The following is a 26,236-nucleotide window of genomic DNA, read 5'->3' as shown; positions in this document are numbered from 1 at the left end:
CTTTTCTGTAACAAGCAATTAACTGTTCAAAAAATAGCAGCCACCTGCCCTGTTTGCTCGGGACAGATGAAAGTGACCTAACTCCGCTGGCCTAAGTCGTCATGGCGGTAGGTGGTCACAACCGTCATGCAACTTCTCATTGGTCTTCATTGCTGCCATTGGGGTACTGGGGTCAATGATGAACACCGCCGGCGGTGACGGTCATGCACGCGGCGGCTGTGACTGCCATTTTCTGCAGCCTAGCTCACTTGACTCCTGACACTCCTGCAAGCAAGATCTCCACAACATGAGCTGCTGTGTACTATCTCTGGGAGCCATTATGCCATGTCCTGCAGGTGATAGGGCCCCAGCCTTCACCCAAGAAGAGCTTGAGAAGCTGGTAGAAAGGGGTCCAACTCCTGTATGGATAGCAGGATGAGGCACCAGAGGAGCAGCTGAGCCCAATGCCAATGTCTTGTGTTATAGGGGTGTGTGTCCAGGTAAATGGCGTAGGCATACCGGCCAGGGAGTAAATGCATGCAGGGGGCATGGAGTTAAGGCATGTGAACAGTTACAATGGATTTGTGTGGGCAATTGGTGCGTCTGATGTGTGTAGTCCACTGCTGTTGATGTGGTGCCAGTCTTCATTACTTTCCCCTTCTGTCTGCGTCACCCATCAAGGTTATCTCCCAGCAGAAGAAGAGGATTTGGCGTGCCATCGCCAAGCAAGTGCGGACCCTGGGGTTCCATAGCCGGCGGAGCACCCATTGCAGAAAGCAGTGGGAGGACCTGAGACGCTGGGCCCGGAAGACCGCAGTGGCCCACTGGGGGATGTCCTCCCAATGAGTGAGGGGTGTCCCGTTAGACCCTGACCCCATAATGCCCCGCATTTTGGCAGTGGCCTACCCTGAGGTGGATGGGTATTTGAGGGCAGCACAGCAGCCACAAGGGGGTGAATACTGACAGTATCCTTGGAATTGTCAGGCCTTAAATGGGATTGGGTGGCTTACTGCTGAGTAAATGTGATTGTGGTCAATGCTAAATGCACATCGGCAATGGTAAATGGGTATCAGTCACCCTGGCAGAGTATCTTTTGTAGATGTGTGACCATATAGTGCTGTCAGTGGATGCACATTTCCCATTTTTATTCTTCTCCATGTCTGTAATGTGTAGCTGCACCAATGACATGGGCACATGTGTGACTCCATCCTGGTCATACAATGGTTTTGAGTGTTTGGATGACCCTAAGCATTGTGTATGACCAGCTTCATCCATCTGCATAAGTGTATCTGAGGTGTACGTCCAATCCCATCTGTGTAGCCATTCTGTATGTGCTATTGTGTTACTCTCCTATAATTGCGGAGACAATATGCATCTTGTACTGTAGCTGGCATATACTGATTGTGGGGCTGCCATTACAGTTCCACCACATGAAGGGCCTCAATGGGATAGGAGTATTGCCCTGATAGCTGACTAGGCATATGTAGGTAATCTACAGAGTGTAGGGTATGTACAGGGAAACAACCATGGGATACTGCTAAATGATATTTTGTGAGGGCAGATTGCACAGATAATGGAGTCCTTGGAGCTATTATTGTGGGTATTTGGCCTTTCAAAAATGGGATGGTACGAGATGTGGTAAGTGTCCTGAAGGGGTCCCTGATTTTTCACCATTGTGTGTTCATGGCATGTATGACAAAGCCCTAGCAATTCCTATGCTTCAATGCAGAGTAACTGCTTTCATCACGTCAATATGTTAAATTGGGTGCACAGCTGATGTTCTGTGACTATTACAGCTTGGCTTGGGCAATAGGTAGTCTCAGAATTGGAGTGGTATTGGTATGGCATGACACATTGCGTGTTGATGTGATGACCATTTCCAATCCAGGCTCCTCAGGCTGGCTTATGTGGTAGTGGGATGTGTAATTGTAGTACAAGCTGTGGTATTTGTCTATGTACAACATGAAAGCACATTATTCTTCTCTAAGATGTATGTTGACTGGGCTCAGTGACAGGGTTCGCCATTTGTCAAATGGTATTTGTGTGTGGCTGTAGTTGTCATGGTGTATAGTCCAACTACTGTTCCTGCATGTGTGGTGCCAGTGGAATTGGTCCATGATGTAGTTTGTGTGTTCCAGAGGTACAGTTCCAGAGGTACTTATGTTGTCACACTCCACTCAGTGGATATGTGATATGTGGTACATAGCCCATGGTTGACACAGTGAGCAGTATGATGAGTAGTGATGTATGTTTTGGGGGTCAGCTGCTCTGACTATGTCATAGGGTCTGACTGGTGAAATGGGTGTGCCACAGATTCACATGGGACCCCTCAGATGTGAACTGCTTGGGTATATGACTTGTATTGGCAGGATCCAAGTAGTACTCCATTTTGCCATCACTGTACTGAGTGGGCAGGCAGGTAATATGACAGCTAGATGCTGTATAGTCTTTGAGTGGAGTTATCTACAGCGTTATTGACATGTTACAGTGGACATAAAGTAATCAGGTGTTGTAACTGTAGAGGCCTGAAGTGTTGTGTTCTGTCAGCTGTCCATCCAGTGGGTGAAGGTGAATGGAAAGGTGAGATCTGTATTCAGCCATACTATAGATACAGCATCCAGGGCATGATTTGTCAGTTAATATACCTTTGGTTGACATCATCCTTAGGTATTGTTGTAGGTGTGAGTGTTAGCATACAGGTGTGGGTAGTACTGATATGCAATGACATGATGTTGGTTATATGTATTGCCATATGTGATTGCCTAGACATGATATGTAATGTAAGATATGCAAATGTTAATATGTGTCCATGGGAGGTATGTTTCAACCCTTTTCCACCCTATCTTTCTCTCTCTCCCTCTCTTTCTTTGTGTGCAACAGCATCATCAGGTGAAGGATAAGGGGCACAGGTGAGTGGGGAAGCAGCAGCCCACTGGACTGAGAAAGCTGGTACCAGCGAGGCCGAGGGACCCAGTGGGATGGAGGGCGAGGGGAGTGCCACAGGAGAGACCGAATCTACCAGCTCATCTTTGGAATCTTCTTCCAGTGGTCACTCTCTGGCGGTGGTGGGCCCATCTGGGAACACCCCTGCAACCATCATTGTCTGCCACCCCCTTACTAGCACCGCTCTCCCTGTAGCTCCCCACCTTGCTGCCCGTGTCCACACACCCAGGAAGGTGGGCATCTCCTTCGCTGCAGGCACCTCTGCCCCTGCCCCAGTCAGCCCTGCTGCCTTCAGTGAGGAGGCTATTGACCTCCTGGGGTTCATCTCTGTGGCTCAATCCACCATCATGAATGCCATCCAGGCACTATCAGCTCAAGTCCAGCAGAGCAATGCGTTTCTGAAAGGCAGTCACAGTGCCCTGGCTGGCCTCCAGATATCCTTTCAGGCTCTCCCATGTGTTCCTCAGAAATGTTTCCTCTATAGGTTTCCCCTGTTCCCTACCCCTCTCCAACCCTGTGAGACCCAAGAGCACTCTGTGTTCCTCCCCAAGTCCAGACCTTCCACCTCCAAGTCCTCCCTGCAACCCCTGCTAGCGCCTGTGCCCCTCCCCTGCCAAAAAGTTGACCCCCCCCAGGCCAAGGACCCCCCTCCCAAGCCCAGACCCAAGGACCTCCCGCCTAAACCCAAGGACCCCTGCCCAAACCCAAACCCAAGGACCCCCCTCCCAAACCCAAACCCAATGACCCCCCCTCCCAAGCCCATGCCCCCCTCCAACTCCCACCCTAGCCACTGAGGTGGCTGCCTGCCCCGTTGATACCCCCACCCTGTGAAGGTCATTTTGCAGCCAGGAGTCAAGTTGGGGCACAGTGAGGTGCCTAATGTGCCTTTGGCACCTCTGATGTTGAACAGGCCTATGGCCTATTATTGTACATAGTTAATATTTATTTATTTATATTCACAATTTAATACATCTGGGCCAACAAGATGTTGGCATCCATCGAACACTACTTGTTCTACCTTTCTTTCTCCATGTCAGATTTGTGTTTGTGGTCCTTAGTTTGTGTGTGTGTGTGTGTGACATCTGTGAGTGCTGGTTGTGCGTGCTATTGTGCATGGCCTGCATGTGTGTGTGAGGCCCTGCCATCTGTTGACCCGTGATGGGTGTGTATTGTGTGTGGGATATGATTGTGTAGTTACATGCATGTGTTTAGCTACATTGTGTATTGTTCGTGGTGCGATGTGTTGTGGTGGTGTTGTGTTCCATTGTGTGGCTGTTGTGTGTGCATCCGGGTTTGTGTAGTTGTGGTTGTGTTGTCCTTGTGTGACTCTGTGGTGTTGTGTTTGTGTGTGTTAGCCAGTGGAGGTGATGTGTGTGTGCAGGGTGGCGGGTGGTTGGCATGTGTGTGTTGGCTGTGGAGTGTGTAATTTTGGGGTGTGTGTGTGGTTTGTGTGTGCATGTAGCTGTGTGTGTGTTGGTATGGGTGTTTGTTGTTGTGTGTACTAATGGCTTTCCCTCCAGTGTGTACTAGGCGGGTGTATTTACGGTTGCTGTCTTCGTCGTCGCCATCGCTGGTTCTGGAGTTGTAGTGCAAGCAGGAGCAGTGGGAGGACTTTGAGTTCTGGTTCCATGGCTGCTCCGGGCGTGTCTGTGTTCCTGAAGGTGAGTGTCTCCTTTTATTGAGTTTGTTTCCGCCAGGGTTTTGGTGGCAGTACGACCGCGGCAGAAACTTTGCCGGTGTGCAGCCTTGTTATGTGTCTGGAGGAAACATGGTCCCCGCCAGTCTGAAGGTGCCTACATCGCACTGGCGTTACTGGCGGTAGTTTGGCTGTGTTCTGTTGGGAACACCGCCATCGTCATAATTTGGTGGGCTTCACCACCAGGCCATCGGCAGTGCTACCGCCGCCACCAACATGGCAGTCCTGGGACCGCCAAACTTGTAATGACCACCTAAATCTTGAGTTTGTGAGTCTAAGTAATTATACAATTAGTACTTGTGCTTTATAACTGACCGTGTGCTGATCAGTACACAATTAAGTGTTGAGGTAACATTGTCATATAGAGAGACAGAAAAATATTCCTTACTGTTCCTGCTGTTAGCGTTTGCCAGCTTAAGCATCATTTGGCATCTGAAAAGGCAGTGCTCACAAGCAAAATTACCTGGACCCAGAGTGGGACCAATTTGATTGCATGCCACAAGCCTCCCTTTCTCATAAAGTTGGAGCAGCTGGTCTCTGGAGTATCTCACTGCCAAAATTGGGCAGAGGTTTTGGTGCACGGTGCAGTCCAGGCACAGACGGGCACAGACAGGCTTGCCTTTGGAGCTTGTGGAGCACTGGCGGCTCACGTGCTGCGTGTGTCTGCAGAGCATTTGCGCATCGGCCGAGTTTCTAAAGTCGGCTGGGCACATGGCAGAGTCAGCACTAGAATGCTGACCTGCACTTCCCAGTGTCCAAGTCAAAATGACTGATGGGCCAGAAAAACTCCCCTCCCATCAGCGAAGAGGAGGTGCCAAAGCTGAAAGGAGGGGGTGAACTCTAACAGACTCACCAACCATTCAAATATGCAGAGTGCAAAAGGCAATTCAAACCCTTTAAAACAAAGCCCCAGCGTACTCAATAACAGCAGCGACCCAAACACCAGTGTCACAATAAAAAAGTAAAAGTCTAAAGTTTAATTACTAATTTTAAAAAGATTAAAAATAGTGACAATTGTCCAGCAGTTAGGCAGCAGAATGTCTGAATGAAAGTCAGTGATTCTACTGACACGTCCATGCACCGGCTGGGTTTTTAAATTCGGTTGGGGGCATGGCAGAGTCAGCGGTTTGGGAGTTTGTTTCAGAAAAAGTGAAAAGAATGCAGAGCCAGTGCAACAACATGGCAGCCTACTCTGCATTTAGCTACAGGTTAGGCTCAGTGCCTCTCAATGCTAAAGTGTTATGTGGTGTTGTGTTGTGCTGTGTTATGTTATGATGTGGGACCTATGCTCACTGTGCCACACAATTCAAGCTGTACCTCACTGATGACTCTTAAGTTAGCTGAAACTAGTCTGCTATTGATTGTATTCCTGTCCAGAGGGAACCTGGCCAAGTAATTCAGGCTGGACTGTGCCTATTGCAGCTGAGCCAAGGCTTATTTGCATGTGGCTCCAGCTAGAGTGACAGAGTGGGCATACATTTTGTGACTGGAAGGCAGCCCAAGTGATTGCCAGGGGCTGATATTAATTCAAGTATTTTTTCCACCATGTTCCTGTTTGTTGCAGGAGAAAGTCTAGGTGCAATGGGTAAGCCTAGACATTAATAGGTGCCCTATGACTTAAGTTCACAGATAAGGCACTGATAAGGCTTAAGTAGACCAAAAAGGTCTGAGGTTGCTTGTATTCCCATCTGGAGAGCACCTGGTCTAGCAGCTTGGGTTGGGCTGTGCTTATTGTAGCATGACCAAGACTGATTTGAATGTGACTACTCCTTGTCTAGTGGAGCAACATGGGTAAATAATACAAGAATAAGGCTATGAACGATTGTTAATGGCCGAGATATATTCTAGCATTCTTTCAATCACTTTGTTGTTTGTTGCCATAGACGCTTTATATGCGATTGGTATCTCAAAAAGTGGATCCTGTGCTGGTTGTCCCAGAGTACTCAAGCTATACCTCACTGGTGAGCCATACCTATCCTGAAGCCACTCTGGGGTTACTTGTAATCCCATCTAGAGGGACCTGACCTGCCAGTTTAGGCTGGACTGTTTCTGTGACCAAGAATGTTTTTCACATGGTTGGCCCTCTGAAGCAGAATCATAAAGAAAAAAAAAGCTGCCCTGGAATACACTCCAAATGATTACCAAAAGGCTGAAATAAATTCAAGCACTGCACCCATCATTTTTTGTCTATCTAAATGTTGTGATGGGTATGGCAAGACGTAAGGCATGTGCTCACTCAAGTTGTACCTAACAGATGAGGCATAGAAAGCATGACACCATCCATTTTGATATTGTCAAGATAAGGAGAGATCAAGTTTAGAGTAGTAAATCTACACTATTTATTTATTCTTATATTGACAATGTAGTAGTAATCGATATACAGGATACAATAGCATTACATATCAATGGAAAAGTACTTGATATTTTGACATACAGCCCACTTTGATCCTCAACTCAATGCTATATTATGCCTGTATTTCACAACTAAATATATAACCAAACTAACACACTTAGGCGACCATTGTCTACTTTCTTATATGCCCAAAAATTTTACTTATGAAATTGTAAGAGGACACTCTTTTCTAAAGTGCTCAAACTCAGCTTGGATAATGTCAGCTCTATGGGATAATCTAATAAGTAAATGTGAATCAAATGCCTCATTGTTGCAGCTTCAGCCAACAAGCATTATGGAAAAATGAAGAAAGCAAAGAACTATGGGCCAGATGTATCTAACTTTTTTGCATTCGCTAACAGTGCGAATCGCAAAATTACACTGTTTGCTAATGCAAAATAGCCATACAGAATGTATGAAAGGCATTTGCAGTGCAATTGTAAGGAATCGCAAAAATAGAGATTCCCTTAAATTGAGACTCAATTTTGCAAACCACAAATTGCGATTCCCTAAACAGGAAATACCAAATAGGGAATTCCTATTTGCGATTCCCTATGCACATGTATCAAGCATTTCCTGAATGCAAACTGGGCATTTAGGAAATGCAATTACCACCAACTTCAAGTTGGTGGTAACTATGTGCAATTTTTTAAAATGCATTAAAAATGCATTTTTAAAAGTGCCATGTAACACACACATGCCATTAGGGCATGTGTGCCCAATTACATTTTGGGGTGCCTCAATGGGGGCCTTAGGCCCTCGGCACCCTTGGTTTTGCATTTCCTAGTTTGCGATTCCCTAATAAGGAATCTCAAATTAGGAAATGCAAAAACATTCTCACCTATGAAGGCCGATAGGAACTACTGGAGTTGCATTTCTTATTAGCAATTCCTAGTAGCGATTGCAACTCTGTGGGAATCACTATTTTCTTACATACCATGTTGCATTTTTTAAATAGCGGTTTCTTAAAATTTGCTATTGAAGAAATGCAAAACAGTACTTTGATACATCAGGCCATATGTCCCGATGTATTATGGGGCAGATCACAAATAGTGTATGCAATCTATGCACAATTGTTTGCAACCTGCCCAGCATTTTGCAATGCATCTGTTGTATTAATCAGTAGCACTAAAACATTAATAATCACATTTGTTTGCAAAACTTCATTATTATTAACGAGGCAGGGCACAATCTGTGATCCCTACGAATGGCTGTGAACACAGAGATGGATGCATGCAAGGGACAGCAGAGCTCCTTTTATGCCTTCAGGTTCCTGATAGGAATTTGTTTTAAATAAACTAGATTATGTCACTTCAAGGGTCAGGTGCTGCTTTAAAAAAAGGTTGCTGTAGGAAGTCAAGAAAGGCAACAGGGGAGCATGTAGTGTCCCATGGACCACTGTCTTCTCTACCTTGAGGCCAGCAGTGAGGATTTCCCTCTCTGAATCAGATACCACCCCCAAGTTGGGTTTGTATCTGATCATTGATTAGCAACTGCAATTGTGGTTACAAAGCAATGATACATGGCATCTTGGCTCTCAAATACAATACAAGGATTATGGCCACTTTCATGCTCTTCCTATATGCTGTTTGTAATGGGTAGTAAAACCTCATTTTATGGTCTGGCTTGACAGCACAGCTGTCACTAGACAATTATGTGAGCATCACTAGAGAAGGGCTTTGGCTCTGCCCATATGTTGGAAGCCAAGAGTACATGTTTTGATTGGGCAAAAGTTGTGTGCTTCCACAAAAAAAAAGTGCTTGTCCCCCACACAACTGAAATCATTTTGTTTATTTATCCAGCTTCCTGAGGTTGAACTTTCAGGGGTACACACCTGCCATTGTAATTCTATTAAGGTATCTTAGATAACTAGATAATGTATGATGTTTGTCTTTTACAGCAGAACTAGACCAGATTTTGAGGAGCAAAAACCGGGACAGATCAGACATAAAAGAAGGATTAAAGACATTACTCTCCCTTTTATATCTGGCCTTTACCATTTTTTGCGTAGCTTTGTGAATGTGTGCCTATACGTGTGTGTGTGTGTGTGTGTGTGTGTATATACACACACACACATATATATACACACACACACATTTACAAGACTACATATATGAAAAAAGCTATGGCTTGACCTCCCACCCTGCACCCCCAACCACGTCTCTCTGCTCCCCAAAACGTCTCTCTGCTGGGAGCAGAGAGGGGACTGTGTTGCCTAATAGTAACAGATAAAATACTTTAATTATTTCATACTTTGTAGGCCTCTTTAACTTATGCTTCCCTAGATGATTTGACCTTTGTCCCAAAAACCGGGACATTTATTTAATAATCTTCCTTTTCCCAAAAACCAGGACATGACACCCGGACAGTCCTCTAAAAACCGGGACTGTCTGGGGAAATCTGGGACGTCTGGTCACCCTAAGCAAAACAGATGGGAGGAGGTCATCAACCTACATGGATTTTCTAGGTCTGGCTTGATAGTGCATTCATGAAGTAGACCTACTGGCATTGCCCGTGTTTGTTAAACTCTGGCTTGACAGTGCAGCTGTTGCCAATTATGTGTGCACTACTAGAAAGAGGCGTTGGCTCCCCCCACATATTGGGAGCAAGGAGTTCATTTTTTGGTTGGGCAGAAGGTGTGTGCTTCCACAAAAATGTGCTTCCCTGCCACACAGATGTGATCATTTTGTTTATTTATCCAGCTGCCTGAGCTGGACTTTCAGAGGTACACGCGACACTATAATGCTATTAAAGTATTTTGAGTAGGAAAGAATTTTGTATGTAGCAAAACACTGTTTTGTGATTGCACAGCCTGTATTTTTGCAATTTGCAGGCCTTGAAAGAGCAAAGGTGTTTTGTGTAGGACGCCAAAAAATATTTGTTGCTTCAATAATTTCTGAGCTATCATTTCGATAGCGAGGGATTATCAGTGGTGGAAGGGAATTATCAGTGGAGGAAAGGCATTGCTGCTATTGGTCAAATGGCCTTTCTTAAATTAGCTTATAAACATTGCGAATTAGGGCAACTGGAGCAAACAACTGAGCCCATGACCGCAAGAAAAAAACATAACTGCTGTGCTGACATGCACATTCCTTCAAAGCAAGGGTGAACTTTAGCTGTCATGTGCATAGACACCCTTCGTGAAATGTTGACTCTTTTACACTTCTTTGAAGTATTTACTGGAGACACGCAAGGACCCGCCCAGAAAAACAGAAAGTGCCAGAAGAAATTGGGTCGGATTTATAACGTCTGCTCTGAAGGAAGCTGGAAACTTTTCACTAAAAGAACCCATGTTCCTAGCCTGACATCGGACTACACGAGCGAGACAATGCAGAACCGAAGGCCAGCAGTGAGGCAGCCTGAGGAGGGACTTGGACCGTCAGTGGCCTGTTGGCCGATCCCAGGGTCAGGCCTCGTTGTCCCTCTGGTGACGTGTAGTGCCAGCCCTCGGCCGCTCCACTCCCCGCCCTCCCAGGGAAATCTCTGTGCGTTGCCTGACTACGTGGCGGCTGGAAGGGAGGGACGAGGGGCGCGGCGCCGGCAAAACAGCTGAGCTGAAGGTGCATCTCCCTGAGAGAAACTCGCCAGGTGCGTCTCACGTAACTTGCCTCTTCTGGACGGACACACCGGGTACCGATACCCACAGTCTGCGCTCTGACCCTGGCACAAGAGGAACAGTGTCTGCTGGAGAGAGCCGTGCGGGGCTGATGCTCGCAGCCTGGCATCCCAAACCGGTATACCGTCTCCTGGAATGACCTAACGTGCTGGCCAGCCCAACTTCATGGGCAACGTCTTATTCGCTGCTACTTTGTGCCCCGGTTAGTATATGCGAACCTACTGCTGCACTGTCCTCGCGATGAGAGCTGTGATTTGGTGCTGGTTGGACAAGTGTTATTCACGTATTGATAGTTTATTTACATCAGGCTTACATTGTGAAATAAAACTGACGCGTGGGTCACACGGTACGTATATGGACTCAAGTCCCGTGGTTGGCAAACTCTGTACTCGAAGTAGAACTTTTTATGCGCCCTTGGGCATTGATTAACTTGTGAAAAATGGAAGACAAGTGCAGTGTAGACCGTAGAACACTCGGTGGCGCTGCAGCAACATGTTCATTGTTGGTGATTGTTAGTGATGCAGAACTGGGTTAAAGAGAACGAGCTGCTCCCTTCTCTTCCATGGATGGTCCTTTAACATTGGTTGGACTCGGTATTTATTACAACTGTTGAGTGTGAAGAGGGGCCGTGAGCCCATGACTCAAGAAAGAAAAGGCCTCGAGTGGGCCTTGCTGCCACTTCCCTCCCACAACAAAAGTGATAAATAGCGCTGTACATTCTTGGCATCTGCATATGACGTTTATGCCAGCGGTTCTTAACCTGTGGCGCTCAGCCCCCCTGGCGGTTCGCCATGCCTACTCATGGAGGCTGTTCGTAAAAATGAAATAATAGCATATTAATAAATTATAGATACGTTAAAAGGCTAATCATACCTAGAAAATGTAAAAACCTCTGTAAATGTGACGGAATTTGAAAGTGGAGGCTAAGATTAGGTTGGTAATCTTAGCCTGATTCATGGGGTAGCACAGGTGCCGCAAACATGAGATTGAATATTCGCACACGTGTAATCCTAATATAGCATGTTAATCCATGCCAATAAACATAATATATCTCCTCTCCCTAATATATTAATTTAATACAAATCACAATAATACATAATCTACCAAAAAAATCAATTGTCCAAATTCCAGATACAGATAAGTTTATACATAATTTCAATTGTCCATGAAATCAGTGTCCATCTCAAAGTAATCCTTGTAAATTTAAGCATACAAAACAAAGTTCATTTCAAATTTCATCCTCTTGAATCATGTTCGTCCTGTTGTCCTAAAGTCTGTCAACACGTGTTTCATCCTGGGAGTACCCTTGGATTTCGTCAGGACCTCCTGAAAATATATGTCCTTATTCTTATAAATAACTCTTATTTGGAGTATACTATCTGCTTTCAGGAACTCGTGTAAATCTCTTCGAATCTCTCCAAAACGCGAGTACGCTTGCGGCTCGTATTTCTCCGAAGCCGAAGCTTAACTATTAGCCGCAAACATGAGCCAGTGCGGCTCACTGCATGCATTAGGATTTATTAAAAAGGCAAAGTGATAAGCAAGGGTCAGTATATTGCTTCGTCTTTTAGAAATAAAACATTTGAGAAGCTCCAACCGTCCTGTTAACGTTTTTTTTGTATATCCTGTTTGTGAATTAAACAAAATACTCCAGGAATTGGGTATTCGCTTGATGTATACTTCTTTTTGTATTTTTGAGTATTGGTTTGAACTTCAAATTGTGAAAAATGCTTAGGCTGGGATTCCCGTCTTCCTTTAGTGATTCAGTAGGAGTCCACAGAAGTCAAGAGGTTAGGGACCGCTGGTTTATGCCATGCCATTTTTTATGTTTATTTGTTTAAAAATATATTTTTATACAAAACCAGGATGCAAGGCGTTAAAAATTAGCAGCACAGTTAACTCACATTGTAGAGGTTTCAAGCCAGGTTCCATACACGATGGTAATACACATAAATGAGACGTTAGCACTGTAGTGATACATTTGTGAATGCGTGTTTATTAGTTGCTCTAAATAACATAAATAACCTATTTATTCCGAAGCAATGAAAATGAACATTGACCAATAATGCACGTTATTTAGAGCAACTGTATTAATACATGTACATTCATACTTTTGTTTCTACAGTGCAAATGTCAAATTCACATATATTACCACAGTACAGCAGCATTGTCATAAAAATACTTTTTACTACCATGGGTTTTACAAGGTAACTACTACTTTACAGGGTAAACAGCTTTCCTAATAGTTATAGGTCTCTTTGTATTCTCATTAGCGTTGAAAAGGTTTTGTTAAATCAAATACATATGACAAAATGCCATCGCATAAACCATTGACATAAATGCAGCATTAGCATCGTTGAGAGAGATGAGGGCCATCACAATCACTAAAGGCTTCTTCGCATGTGAGCCCTCCCCACGCAACAATTATGGTGAACAGCATATTACACTGCACTATGCATATGTACTATATTACACAGTGGCAGTGTGTACCTATGGTTCATCCACACGATTCCTTTGAAATGGCACTTTTTTGATTTGCCTATCAGTGCGGCCTCTACTGATGGATCTGCACTAGAATTGTCCCTCCTCACCTAACATATTCAAGGTCTAGTTAAGTCAGTTTTGTGCACTTCTGCGAAGGGGAACAAAATTAAGAGGTGGGTCAAATAAGATGTGTTTTCCCATTTTAACTCCTGTAGAAAAAATTGCTCTCACTAAACATAGATACAGAAAACTTGCCATTAACTTTCCTAGAAAGTTTGCATTGTTTGGTTCGGTCTATATCCGTTTAGTAGTTTTTGAGACATTAAAAAGGTGGCAGGTGGGCTTAAAAAGGTTAACACTTTTGCACAGCTTGTCATTTCAAAAGCCATTTGTTGGTTTGCATATAGCTTGGGCACTGTTTGACGATTATGCATGCAATGTGGGAGATACTTAATCATTCGAAATTACTTTTGGTATTTTTAAATTCTTGCAGATCCACCAACGGGTCGAGGGGGTTAACAAGTGTTCATTTATTGATAAGTTTGGCAGGTGTGACGAATTTACACAGAATTAGGCAACAGCTCTAAAAGATTTTCTATTGGTATGACAATATTCGTGTCAATGCCATGAAGTTTGGTGGAGGGAGGCAAAGATAAGAGGGGACTACAATTATATTTGCTATACTAGTAACTTTGACAATTTTTGGTTGAAATGCACGAGGCAGAGATTTAGCCTGTTTACACGTACTTCGGTATTTTTAAGTTCATGCAGATCTATGAAAGGGAGCCCAGTAAAAACGAAGAGGCAAAATGTGTTCATTTGCTAATAACATTGCCACTGTGTTACAAATCTGAACAAGATTTAGCAGCTACTTTGAAGGATTGATTTCCTAATGTTACATTTTAGCAGATCTGTCAGAGGAGGGAAAAGGATATACGGGGGCAATCAAAGTTTAAATCACCAACATATTTACACATCTTGAGTCTGCCAGAAGTCTGGCAGCTGGTAATGTAAGACCACTGCAAGGCCAGGCAGAGAACGCCATTACTGACGAACCAGTGGTTTTGGGTGTTTGAGCCACAACCATAACTTTGTTTTTATCTGATTTTTTTTCTGAGTGAAAATCATGGGCTTTTTTATGATGTACTTAGTTTGCAACTCTTTGGCCGCGCATGTCTGGGGTTGGCAGCAAAGCATGGCCTAATATTAGCACTTTCCACTGTATCACTCAGTAAAGTGCCACTAATACACGCTGAGCACAGTGTGAGCTGAACCCTCAAATAGAGTGGGTTTCCAGCTCATGCCTGGAGGCTCTTCAGAAGTTAAATTCCACTTCCAATTTTTAAAACCTCCCCAGGACAACGCAGGTGGCATTTTGGGAGAGAGTAGGAGTAGTTACGTTTGTCAGTGACGGGCACAAATCCTTGCCCCATCACATTGGCCACTGCCCATCCAGTGTCCTTCTATAGCTACTCAGACACTGAAAAGGTTTCAGCTCAACCTCTTATCCACGCTCTGCCTTCTTCAAGACCCCACCTGGCCACTTCCCAAGTGAAAATCTGTTCAAGGGTGGCAGGTTTGCGAAAGTGCCTCTTCAGTCATTGACGCTTTAAACACTCAATATACTATTATACATCCAGTCTATGTTTGTGTATGTACGTTTTGGTGAGTCTAAATTGCAAACCTAACTAATTAGCAACAGAGCTCAAATGGAAATACATGGAGGGAGAGGAGTGGCGGAGGTGGAAAAGCTAGTGGGAGTGGTGAGAAATCAGCCTCTCTAATGTAGTTTTTCTTGAAGAGGCGAGTGTTCATTTCCTTCCTAAATTGTAGGAGAGTTAATGTTGTTACGATGTCAGATAGGTTGTTATTCGAGATCCAAGAGGCATATGCTGCAAAGGCTTGCTTTCTTTTTTCTATTTAGTGCAATATTTAGGGCCTGATTTTGACTTTGACGGAGGGAATTACTCTGTCCCAAATGTGTTGGATATCCTGCGTGCAGTATTACGAGTTCCATAGGATATAATGGACTCGTGATTTGGTGGGCGGGATATCCGTCAGATTTGGGACAGACTAATCCCCTCTGCCGAAGACTTAATCAGGCCCTTAGTCTCTAATTTGGCTATGTTGGAGCCCCTCATCTGGCATTGACGTCCAGATAGTTTGCTAGCTAGGAAGACCAGTGCCTTAGCATACAGGGTCATGTATGTGATGCAGCTGACCTTGAAGATGATCTGGGCTTGAAGCAATCGGGCCTGGAGCATTTAGCATCCCCATGACAAAGTCATAACACTGTTTTGAGCCATAAGCTGTCCTGCAAGACAACTATGACATGTACAATAATAAAATTACACATGTACAAAATTGCAGTTCTCAGAATGACATAAAATCCCTCCTAAGAGAGACTAATAAGGATTCCATAGTGAAAATCTTCTCTACCCATGGTATCCTCGTGTGGGTCACCAAAACCTTGCCTACTATGGAAATCTGTGAGATTCCATTTACAAAATACCAGAAAATAAGCTTTAGCACAATGTAATAAAAGTTCATCCATAAAAAGGCTATTGCCTGTAACACAAGCATTTCACAATACGTAAGTCAAGTATACTGTCTGTCATAACTTTTCATAATAAGCAAATCAACATATGGAATCTGCAATTTCCAATTAACTAATAATGTCTATACATTTTACAATTGGCTTGATAAGCTTAACCAACACAGGCCTACTGATCTGTGCATAAACTAGCAACCATTATGCAGTTACACAATTACAAGCCATCAGGTTCAAAGTAATAAAATTACAAATATGTACAAAATTATAGTTGGCAAAACAATTTGCAACTTCGTTCAAAAATGGTTTATATGGGTTATCACAATGAAGATTGGGTGTACAGTAATAAAATTAGAAATATGCACAGTTGGGAAAACAATATGCAACCCCTCTTAAAAGGCCCGAGTAAGGGTTTTCACCGTGAAATGTTTTTACTCCCAGTGTTAGTCAGATTGAGTTACTATACTAGTCTCAGAGGGGTGATGGGAAGTGGCCCTGGGCCCAAACGGGATTCCCCCTCTTTGATTTACAACGAAGAGCCAACCTCCTGGGCAGAACAATTATCCCCGCTTTTTCAATCACATCTTTTTTTCTTGTAATTATTGAGAGTACAAGCATTAGAGTACGAAAAATACATAAGCATAAATAGATCAGGAGAACATAAATTCATTGTAAACATCTTAGGTAATTTACAATATTCAGTAAGCAAAAAAAAACAGGATAAACAACAATATCTAGTCTGTAGTCAAAATATCTCTCAAATTCTGCCAAATACGATGACATTTCATAGTAGATCCTGGCATTCCACTTCGTATGCCTCCATTACCTCTTTCCTCCAGGCCTCATACTTTGGCAGTAAGGTAGATTTCCAATTCCTCACAATGTTTAATCTAGCAATTGAGATCGAAGTTATATTTGTTGTTCTAGTGTTGATAATTAAGCCTCCAAATAGCAAAAGTTTGTATTTTAACAATAAGTCCAGGAGAAAAACCTTTGTATTGGTTTGGCCGAACCCTATCCCTTGTACCTTTTATAAAAGGGGTTACTCTCTAAATTGTTGATGTCTACCAGTAATAAAAACACCAGTCGGGAAGTGCCCACCCGCCTTCAATTACTGAGAGTTTTAAAGATCTTTTTCGTCCCCATCCATACGAATCTTGTAACTATGGAGTCTAGCATTTTAAAATCCCTATGGGAACATAAAAAGGTAGTGACAGAAAGAGTTGCAGGGTTTTGGGAAAAATATCCATTTTAATTAGATTAATTTGCCCAATTACAGAGATGGGTAGACGCATCCATTCATCCAGTAATAGCCTGAGCTTCCATAGCTGTGCATTGTAGTTATATGCATAGCATAAGTTAGCAGTAGGTACCAAGATAATGCTCCGATCCCTTGCTCGAGGTGTCACATGCTGATCACAGCTGCTTCCTCTGCCTGCTAGAATAAGTCGTGTTTTATGAGCATTTAGTTTTCTCTACACAGTGTAATAATATTAATACATCATCTGCATAGACAGCCACAGGGGAAACATGTGATAGATACGGATTGCTGGGGACGCTTCTGCCTAAGAGCTTAATATATGTCTCCATATACAAGGCATAAAGAGCAGGGGAGAGCAGGCAGATGTGTCAAGTGCCATGCGAAATAGAGCTGAAAGGTGTTAATTTGTGTTGTGTGCTAATCTGTGCCCTAGGAGCCTTGTAAATAGCCTTAATCATATTAATAAATCTAGCGCCGAAATTAAACTGGGCGAGTAATTTCCCTAAAAACTTCCAGGATACACAATTGAATGCTTTCTCAGCATTGAGTAAAATGATGTTAAGAGGTTCCAGGAAAGTCTTGGTGTCTTCTATTAGCGCAGTAATTAAATTTGTATGGGAGGTCATATCCTTCCCTGGTATTAAGCCATGTTGTTTGGGATATACAAGCTGAGAAAGTATCTTATTAACTCAATTGGCGAAAAGATTAGTAAATATTTTGGAGTCGGCATTGAGAAGTGATATAGGCCGATATGAGCTATATTCTGTGGGATCTTAATCTTTCTTAAGAAATATTGTAATAATGGCTTCATTCCAGGAGGATGGAACACCACCAGCAGTACAAATTTCTTTTAACACTTGAACAAGAAGTGGAGTAATTATAGGTGAAACAATTTTACATATTTCTGATGGAATGTGTTCTGCCTTGGCGCTTTCCCTGATGGTAAGCTAGCAATGTCCCGTCTAAGCTCATTCGCTGAGGATTCATCATCCATCATATCCTTGCCGCTCGGTGCTAATTTGGGCAAGTCTAAAGGGGCCTGATAGTCCTTGATGTTTCCAGGACTATACGCCATCTCCTCTTTGTACAGCCCAGAATAGCAAGCCACAAAAATAGATGAAATCTCAGAGTGTTCAGTACAAACTCTCCATGTGGCATCTTGGATTCGTTTAATCACAGTTCTTGGCAAGTCAGTCTGACACGGACAGGCCAGCAGTTTCCATGATTTCTCTCCAGTTTCACAGTTCAGGGCTCGCGATTGAAAGCCTTTTTTGTTTATGCGAGCCATTGGTACGGCAGAGATGCGACCTCACAAGCCCATCATTTGTAAATATGTAGCTTGAGCAGCCGCAGAGCGAGATGCAACCTGTGTCATCTGCATTGAATTAAATTATTCAGTTGGCCCCTAACATCGCTCTTATTCGCTATCAGCTCTCTAAATCTGAGTAATAAATGATTATCAGATTCCCCTGACGTATCACCCCTTTGTCTATCCTAGATCACAAAGGGGTGAGCTGACGCTTGATTAGACACAATGAATTCCTGTGTGAATATGCACAAATATTCAATATAAGTAGAGAGATCTAGCACATACTTGATGAAGTAAGATCAGTGTGGGTTGGTACTAGCGCAGAAGTTGCCTTCGTGTTTAAATTCAATGACTGAGTGGTCCGAGTGTAGCAAATGCAAAATCTGTTTTGCAGATCCAAGAAATTGAGGTACTACTCAGACAAAAATCTATACGAGAATATTGCCTATGAGGCCTAGGAAAAAAAATGTAGTTCCGAAGGTCAGGGTTTTGCTGTCTCCATGCATCGAGCAAATTCAGGTTGGCCATCATATCTAATATGCAAGTTCTAGTCTTGCCCGTCTGAGCTATGTGCGAAATTGCTTGTGTTGAGAACTGGATTAAGAGCACAAGTAAAATCACCAGTTATAATAGTGGGTAGACTAACATCATTCAGTTCAATCATCATGTTGGTGTAAAAGTGCAGGCTCTGGTTATTTGGCGCTTAAACATTTACCAAGACAAAATGGCTTTTACTTTGTTGCTCAGCTATTTCCACCCTTGCCCACCTGCCCTCATGATCTTCCTTAGACCGTATAGCTCTGGGTGATTTGTTAAAGATAATAATAGAGATTTCCCTCTGGCCTGAGCAAGGGCACTTACTAGGTCGTACCCTTGATAGCTTTTGGATATACAATGAATGTCAGCCTCTTTTTTTTTGGTAAGATGCATTTCTTGAAGAGCCTGAATGTCTGGTTTCTTGGCCTTCTTTCTTCCCTCTTGTAGACCATTTATATTCCATGATCTAATATTAACCATTTTCATTTTTAAAACTTCTCTTACTCCTGTTAATTTCTCAGACATAAACCATGTGTGCACTCTCTTTTTTTTGTTTTTGTTTTTGGCTTGCCTCCCTCCCTCCTTGGCTCCCACACCTCTCCCCCTATCCCTTTCTACCCCCTTCTCCCCATCTCCCCACCCACCCCTTTCAACCCACCCCAATGGGCCTTCAATCGCATCTTAAGCAGTAATAGCATCCCTACCTCATGGAATGGCTGAATTATTTCACCAATATACAATGAAGGTGACAAAAGCAATCCAGGAAACTACCACCTGGTGGCCCTAATAGACAATGTGGCCAAAAACGTTGCTGGGGCCTTAATAGAAAAACTTCTGTCATGGGCTGGAGATAACTCCATAATCCCACTGAATCAAACTGGTGTCACTAAAAATATAGGAACAACAACCAACATTATGGCCCTCTCCTTGCCGACTGACTTTGCAACAATGTATAAATAACTAGTGTATCTATATTTTATAGATTATAAATCTGCCTTCCACGGGGTTGGCCAGGAGAAATTATGGCAAAAAAATGGCACAATGGACTATTCCACCAGGCCTAAGAGCAATACAAATGCTCCATAAGAACACGTGGATCTGCGTCAATCTGGGGGGCGGCTCCCATCCACCTAGGGATATAGTAACAACAAAGGGCCTAAAACAGGGGTGCATGCTTGTGCTGACCCTCTTCAACTTGTTCCTCTTTGATCTCCCACCAACTCTAAACAAGGTCAACAGTCATGCTCCAAAACTGGGAGAAATTCAACGTTTGCACGTACTCCATGCAGATGATTTAGTGCTACTCAGCAGGATGAAAGTGGGACTACAACGGCCTTTAGATTCAACTTTAGCCTACTCCAAGAACAGTGGACTGTCAATAAACATAAACAAGACCAAAACTTCAACAGTTAAAAACAAAAAGGGTAGAAAAATCATACCTGGTTTCTGAGTGGAGACAAGCTAGAGACCACCAACGATTAAAGGTACATTGGAGTGCTCTTTAATGCCAATGGAAGGTTCAGCAACTAAATAGATAATATTAAAAGGAATGGCAATGCTCTCACAGTAGGCTTAGTAGCCTTGTACAGAAAACTAAAGGCCCCTGCTCTAACCCTACAAGTCGATCAAGCTAAGGTTCACCCCAAGCTGACTTACGGGAGTGAGGCCAACCAACATTATGGCCCTCTCCTTGCCGACTGACTTTGCAACAATGTATAAATAACTAGTGTATCTATGTTTTATAGATTATAAATCTGCCTTCCACAGGGTTGGCCAGGAGAAATTATGGCAAAAAAATGGCAGAATGGACTATTCCACCAGGCCTAAGAGCAATACAAATGCTCGATAACAACACGTGGATCTGCGTCAATCTGGGGGGCGGCTCCCATCCACCTAGGGATATAGTAACAACAAAGGGCCTAAAACAGGGGTGCATGCTTGTGCTGACCCTCTTCAACTTGTTCCTCTTTGATCTCCCACCAACTCTAAACAAGGTCAACAGTCGTGCTCCAAAACTGGGAGAAATTCAACGTTTGCACGTACTCCATGCAGATGATTTAGTGCTACTCAGCAGGATGAAAGTGGGACTACAACGGCCTTTAGATTCAACTTTAGCCTACTCCAAGAACAGTGGGCTGTCAATAAACATAAACAAGACCAAAACTTCAACAGTTAAAAACAAAAAGGGTAGAAAAATCATACCTGGTTTCTGAGTGGAGACAAGCTAGAGACCACCTACGATTAAAGGTACCTTGGAGTGCTCTTTAATGCCAATGGAAGGTTCAGCAACTAAATAGATGATATTAAAAGGAATGGCAATGCTCTCACAGTAGGCTTAGTAGCCTTGTACAGAAAACTAAAGGCCCCTGCTCTAACCCTACAAGTCGATCAAGCTAAGGTTCACCCCAAGCTGACTTACGGGAGTGAGGCCTTGAGAAGCCGCAACAACATCACTCTGGATAATACAGTAACTAAAGTTTTTAGGTCTATCTTTTATTTACCACTGTCGTAGATTGGACTCTTGCCCTGGGCAAGACTGCTGGTTTGGGGATGACAGTACTTAGGTTTGTAGGTGACTATGCCTGTCCTACAACAAATCGCCACTGTAGCCCCAACCCTTCCGGCTCACTAGCAGTACCTCACCAACAACCCGAACAGTCAAAGGTGATTTGATGCAGCCTTTACGCATGGACTCAGAAGTATGACATCTCAGGGAACGTCGTGGTTAAACGTAGATTACCCCTTTCTCACAGATTTATCTCAAGCAAACACAGGCAATAACAGATGCAGAAATGTTCCAATAGTTTTTATTCAACATAACGCGGTAAATCATATTGGCTGCAATGATTAGGATAATGAACAGTACAAGGGATAAAATTGTAAAGACGAGGGTCATGATTTATGAAGACCCCCACCATCTTGTAATAGCATAGGAAGACATGAAGCGTGTCATATGTCCGTGTACCCTATCATAATAGGCCTAACTTTCTACCTAGAGGAGAGCAGGGTATGTTAAACCTAATCTACAAATGCCATGTCCCTGGAAGGAGCCCCCAACCCTGGTTACCTTGAATGAGGTCTCAAGCTCAGACGTCGGCAGCACACGAAGCCTGGGTCAGTGTAAACGCGACGTACAGCATCGATAGCAGCAATGGTATCTGGTCGGAATCCCTCTGATTATCTGTCTAAAGTGTGATGTATTTCTACAGATCTACTTGGACCCCTGATGTAGGTTGTTCCAAAACAATAGATAACGCCTCATGTTTGGGACGGTAATTTCTAATGTGAGCCCATATAGTTTGTTTGTCTTTGTTGCATGAGTTGACTCCTTAGCGAGGTGACACTGATAACATAACTCTGAACAAAAGAGGCCAAATATAAACACGGCAGCCATTTAAAAAGATTTAATTAAATAAATGGTCCAAGACCGAGCAAGCTAAGTAGGTTAAAAGTCACTAGGTGACAGGGGCACAAGTCTGCAAGCGAAAGCTAAGCTAACTCCCCTTATCCCATTAAAACAAACTAGGATTCACTACACCCTCCCCATTGCTTTAACAAGTATACCGCCAGTACTGGCTGCCACCAAAGGTGCGGTAATCCAAAGAGTTAAAAAAAGCTGCTCTAAATTAAAAGCAAAGCATAAAATCCAACGTTAAAAACATAGTTAAAAATCGAACGTTTAAAACATACTATAGAGACTTAGTCAACCACGACAAGCACAGCAGGCCAAAGTATATCATTGTGGCGTGGAACTATAATCATGATCTAAAGACCAGCTCCAAAGTCACCTTGCAAAAAGTCATAAAAAAATGAAGCCAAATCGTTTGATGTGAGATCGATCACTTGGGCGGATGGATTCATGGAGCAAAAGTGTGCAATAGTCTCAAGCGGGGGTCCACCTGCGTCAGCGCCATCGTCCATAGATGGTAGAACCAACTCTGAATGATCATAAGTGGCCTCGCGGATCAGCCTCAGTCTCATGGGGCATGACCGTGTATGAACCTTCATCGGGGACATCAGCAGTTCTGGGTCCACAGGAGACACTGGCAAGACGGCAAGACACACTGTTGGCAAATGTTCGAAGAAGCACCAAACGCAGTGAAAGACCGGCAGCACGCACCAGAGGAGTGGTTGAAATGACAATGACCAATTCCACTCTAGTTCCTCCTGCAAGGGAACATCGAAGATCTGAACCATGCGTTCACGGCACAGTTGCACTGGTGGCAGTTGCTCCATTGCTCCGTGTAGATGTAAAGAGACAACCACTGCGAATCAGAAAAAATAGCAGTAGTATTCCGCCAAATAATGCCAAAATTATAGGAAAGCCGACAAACACATTCTAAAAGAGGGAATGGACGGCCGATGGGATGACTCCGAAGATAGCCTGGAAGATGGATACAAATCCAGACCCGACAGCCTTAAAGAAGTGGACAATCCCAGTAGTGCTTGAAGCATTAAATATTCTAGATACCAGCTCACCAAAGTGCTTGGGGAAGTTGGTATTTAATAGGGATTATATCTCGGCTGATGATCTCGCAATCTAGACGCATATGTCTCTCTAGCGGATGTCAATGTGACCTGTTTCTGAAACAGTAGCGCCTTTAGCCTACTCAGCTTGTCATAATTTACATTAATGGTATCAATGTGAGGCCACATTTCTGATACTTTTATCTCTTGTGTGAGGGGGAAATAAAACATGTCCACAACACGCAATGACCTTCGAGACCGAAATTGTGTAGGCAATGCCCGATCGCATACCACAAGAGCTTTGATCGCTCAGCACCACGTAACTACCATTGGTAAGTACATGAAATGCTGGTCGAATCAAAGTTTGTGACCCCCGCATTGCAGTGGCCATGAAGAGACACCTGCTTGCAAATCATAGAATGACTAACAGTATTTTCACAGTCGCTTCCACTAAGAAAGACTTCTGTTTCGTCATTCAGACATTTGTAATCAAAAGGCAACTCCCACTCTTCCCTAATATAGCTATCACCCAAACGCTCATACCTGCCCATGGCAAGATACTTCAAGCACTGTGAAAAACGAAAGGTGGATATGGGCAGATTAATAATGCCATGTATAAGCCATACAGTCGAAGGACTCTCTGCTATCGTGAAAAGCAATTTTTCCAACTTTTCTGTATGAAGCATGGTGAAACTCACTTCCCTTTTAGCCATTGTCTGTTGTTTCTCAGAGAAATTAAAAGCAGTGGACAGTTCACTACCGTTAATGTACCGCCATGGAACACGGCCATTTTTCAATGTTTGTAATGTCCAACCAAGCTGCATGATCGAACGCAGCTGACTTTGTCCATGGTATAAACGGGACATGTCTGACTGAAAAATATCAATCGTAGATGACACTATATTCGTTAGCGTATAAATTCTGTTGGACAGGGTGTTAATGCCGTAATCGACAACTGCCAGAGTTCTTTCTAAATTTTCCTTATCTATCTGCCTTAAGTGAGCAGCGGCTTCTATCTGAGAAAGTTTCCATATCTCATTATACATCACATATACAAATCTTTTCGAGCACTCCTTCCTAGGACCTAACAGGAAGTCCTGCCAGTCTATATTCTCAGAAAGTGTGTTCAAGTGTTCTTTCACTGTGGCTAACAAGTTAGACTGTACCCATTGTTGACACAGTTTACCCACACTGTACGTAGTCACTATCCCCGTGTGTTGACCCGAGATAAAGCGAGGATCCGGCCGGCTAATCTTAAGACCCCCTGAGGAATTTAAAAAACGAGCCTGACATCCATTGGTGTCTATTGGCCAAACTAACCACCCGCCGGGCCGAGAAAGTGAAGAATTATAGGTACCAGCATGAACCTTTGCATCTAGCTCTTCTTCGTTGTTATTCAAAAAGAGTTGCCAACCATTAAATTTAGCTGTTGTGGGGATACTGGGCGTGTTCATTTCTTTTATTTTTGCTAACACAAGGCAGGACGTCTGTTGTACAGTGTCATTCAAAAAAATTATTTGTTCAGGAATCAGGCATGCCCTAAACAAGGCCTCTCTACCCTGTATTTGCCACTCCTGTGTCCCACATACACTCTTTAACTCAATATTGTCCTTCCAGTGATCGTAACCTTCAATGGTGAGATGGGAAACAAAGGCATCTGAATATATCAGTTTTGTATAAGTTTGCAAAATTTTCCTAATTTTTGAACGAGGCAGTTTAAAAAAATATGACTCGGAATTTCTTCTGTTATGCCCAGTAAAGTAAGTGAATTTGTCCAAAAAACTTTTAGGACTCCCCACCGGTGGTGTTGAACAATGTTCCCATTGTGTGTAATTAAGAACAGGTCTATGTCTAGTTGCATGGTGCAAGTAGTAATGCCCCCAATTGTTGTAGCAGAACATTTCCCCATAATTCATTGTATTTACATGTACATCATCACTTTCAAATATCGAATAGTCCTTCATTTCAGTTAACATATAATCAACTGTCTGGACATCACAGTCATCAGAAACAACACTGGGTGTAATTACATCTGTCACTGAAATTTTGAATACATATGGAATTTGAATGACCTCAGTAGGCCCGTATATTTCAAATGGAACTTTGTCCCATACAATCCCATCAGAAATGGGTACCGCTGAAATGTTCACTGGGGATAAGTCTCTGCGGACCTTGTGTGAGGAATGGTGTGGAGTAAAAAACTTCATCAATTGGTGTTATAGTTGTGTGTTTAGGGATGTAATGACGATTTATAAGCAAGAAAAATACAGTCACGAATCCAATCCAAAGAAATAAATGTCAAAAAGAACCAAGCATAGTTCCATGGATATATCAAGTATTTCTTTTTAAGTCATTGATAGAGCTTGCACATCATTATCAATCATAGGAGTCGATGATGACTTTTCTTCGGACTCAATGTCGACAAAGTAGCCAGAGCCAGTGTCTGCAAAAACAGGAGCAAGTTCAGTACTTGTAGATGTGTTGACTTCTCGTGGGGGCTCGTGGTAAATTGTGCCATCAGTCTGCGTTGTATTGGTGTATAATACGGCCAACTCTTGGCTAGAAGTTGTCGTGGAATTGTTGACTGGAACCAGAAGTAGCTCATTTTCCACCCTCCCCAGGGTCGAGCAGGGTCTCATAGCATTATTAGCCATCATAACATAGTTCAGAGTATCATTTGTTACTCTATTCTGAAGAGGAATGTCCTGTTGGGTAGTGAGAGGGTATCAGGATTCCCAAGACTGAGACTGGTGCTCTCTAGGATGGACCGAATTCTTTCTTCACAGCAATCTTTTCACGAACCAGATCCCCTATTTTAGGAATCCAGCCAGTGGAAGTTGTTGGAATATCTCTTATTCCTAAGGTGGCAGCAATGGTAGATGATTTTTCATCTCAAAATTTTTGAAGCTCTTGCAAGACAGTGAGAAGTTCATTTATGTCAAAATGTGTTTCTGCTGCCACCATACCAGAACCATCAAGACCTGGGACATAACATAGATAT

The 26,236-nt window shown here is 43.3% G+C and overlaps 1 protein-coding gene across 1 annotated transcript in view; it reads left to right on the top strand.

Annotated features, from left to right (window-relative positions):
• The first annotated feature begins 10,521 nt into the window (after positions 1-10,521).
• The window catches only part of FAM114A1 (family with sequence similarity 114 member A1), a 151,149-nt gene continuing 135,434 nt past the window's right edge, over positions 10,522-26,236 (top strand). The window contains exon 1 of the mRNA XM_069202098.1: positions 10,522-10,828. The gene's annotated coding sequence lies outside the window, so the exon portion shown is untranslated. The remainder of the gene's footprint in view (positions 10,829-26,236) is intronic.

The sequence above is a fragment of the Pleurodeles waltl genome, chromosome 1_2 (assembly GCF_031143425.1).
Source record: "Pleurodeles waltl isolate 20211129_DDA chromosome 1_2, aPleWal1.hap1.20221129, whole genome shotgun sequence".
NCBI lineage: Eukaryota > Metazoa > Chordata > Amphibia > Caudata > Salamandridae > Pleurodeles > Pleurodeles waltl.
This window is presented reverse-complemented; position numbering and strand designations above follow the sequence as displayed.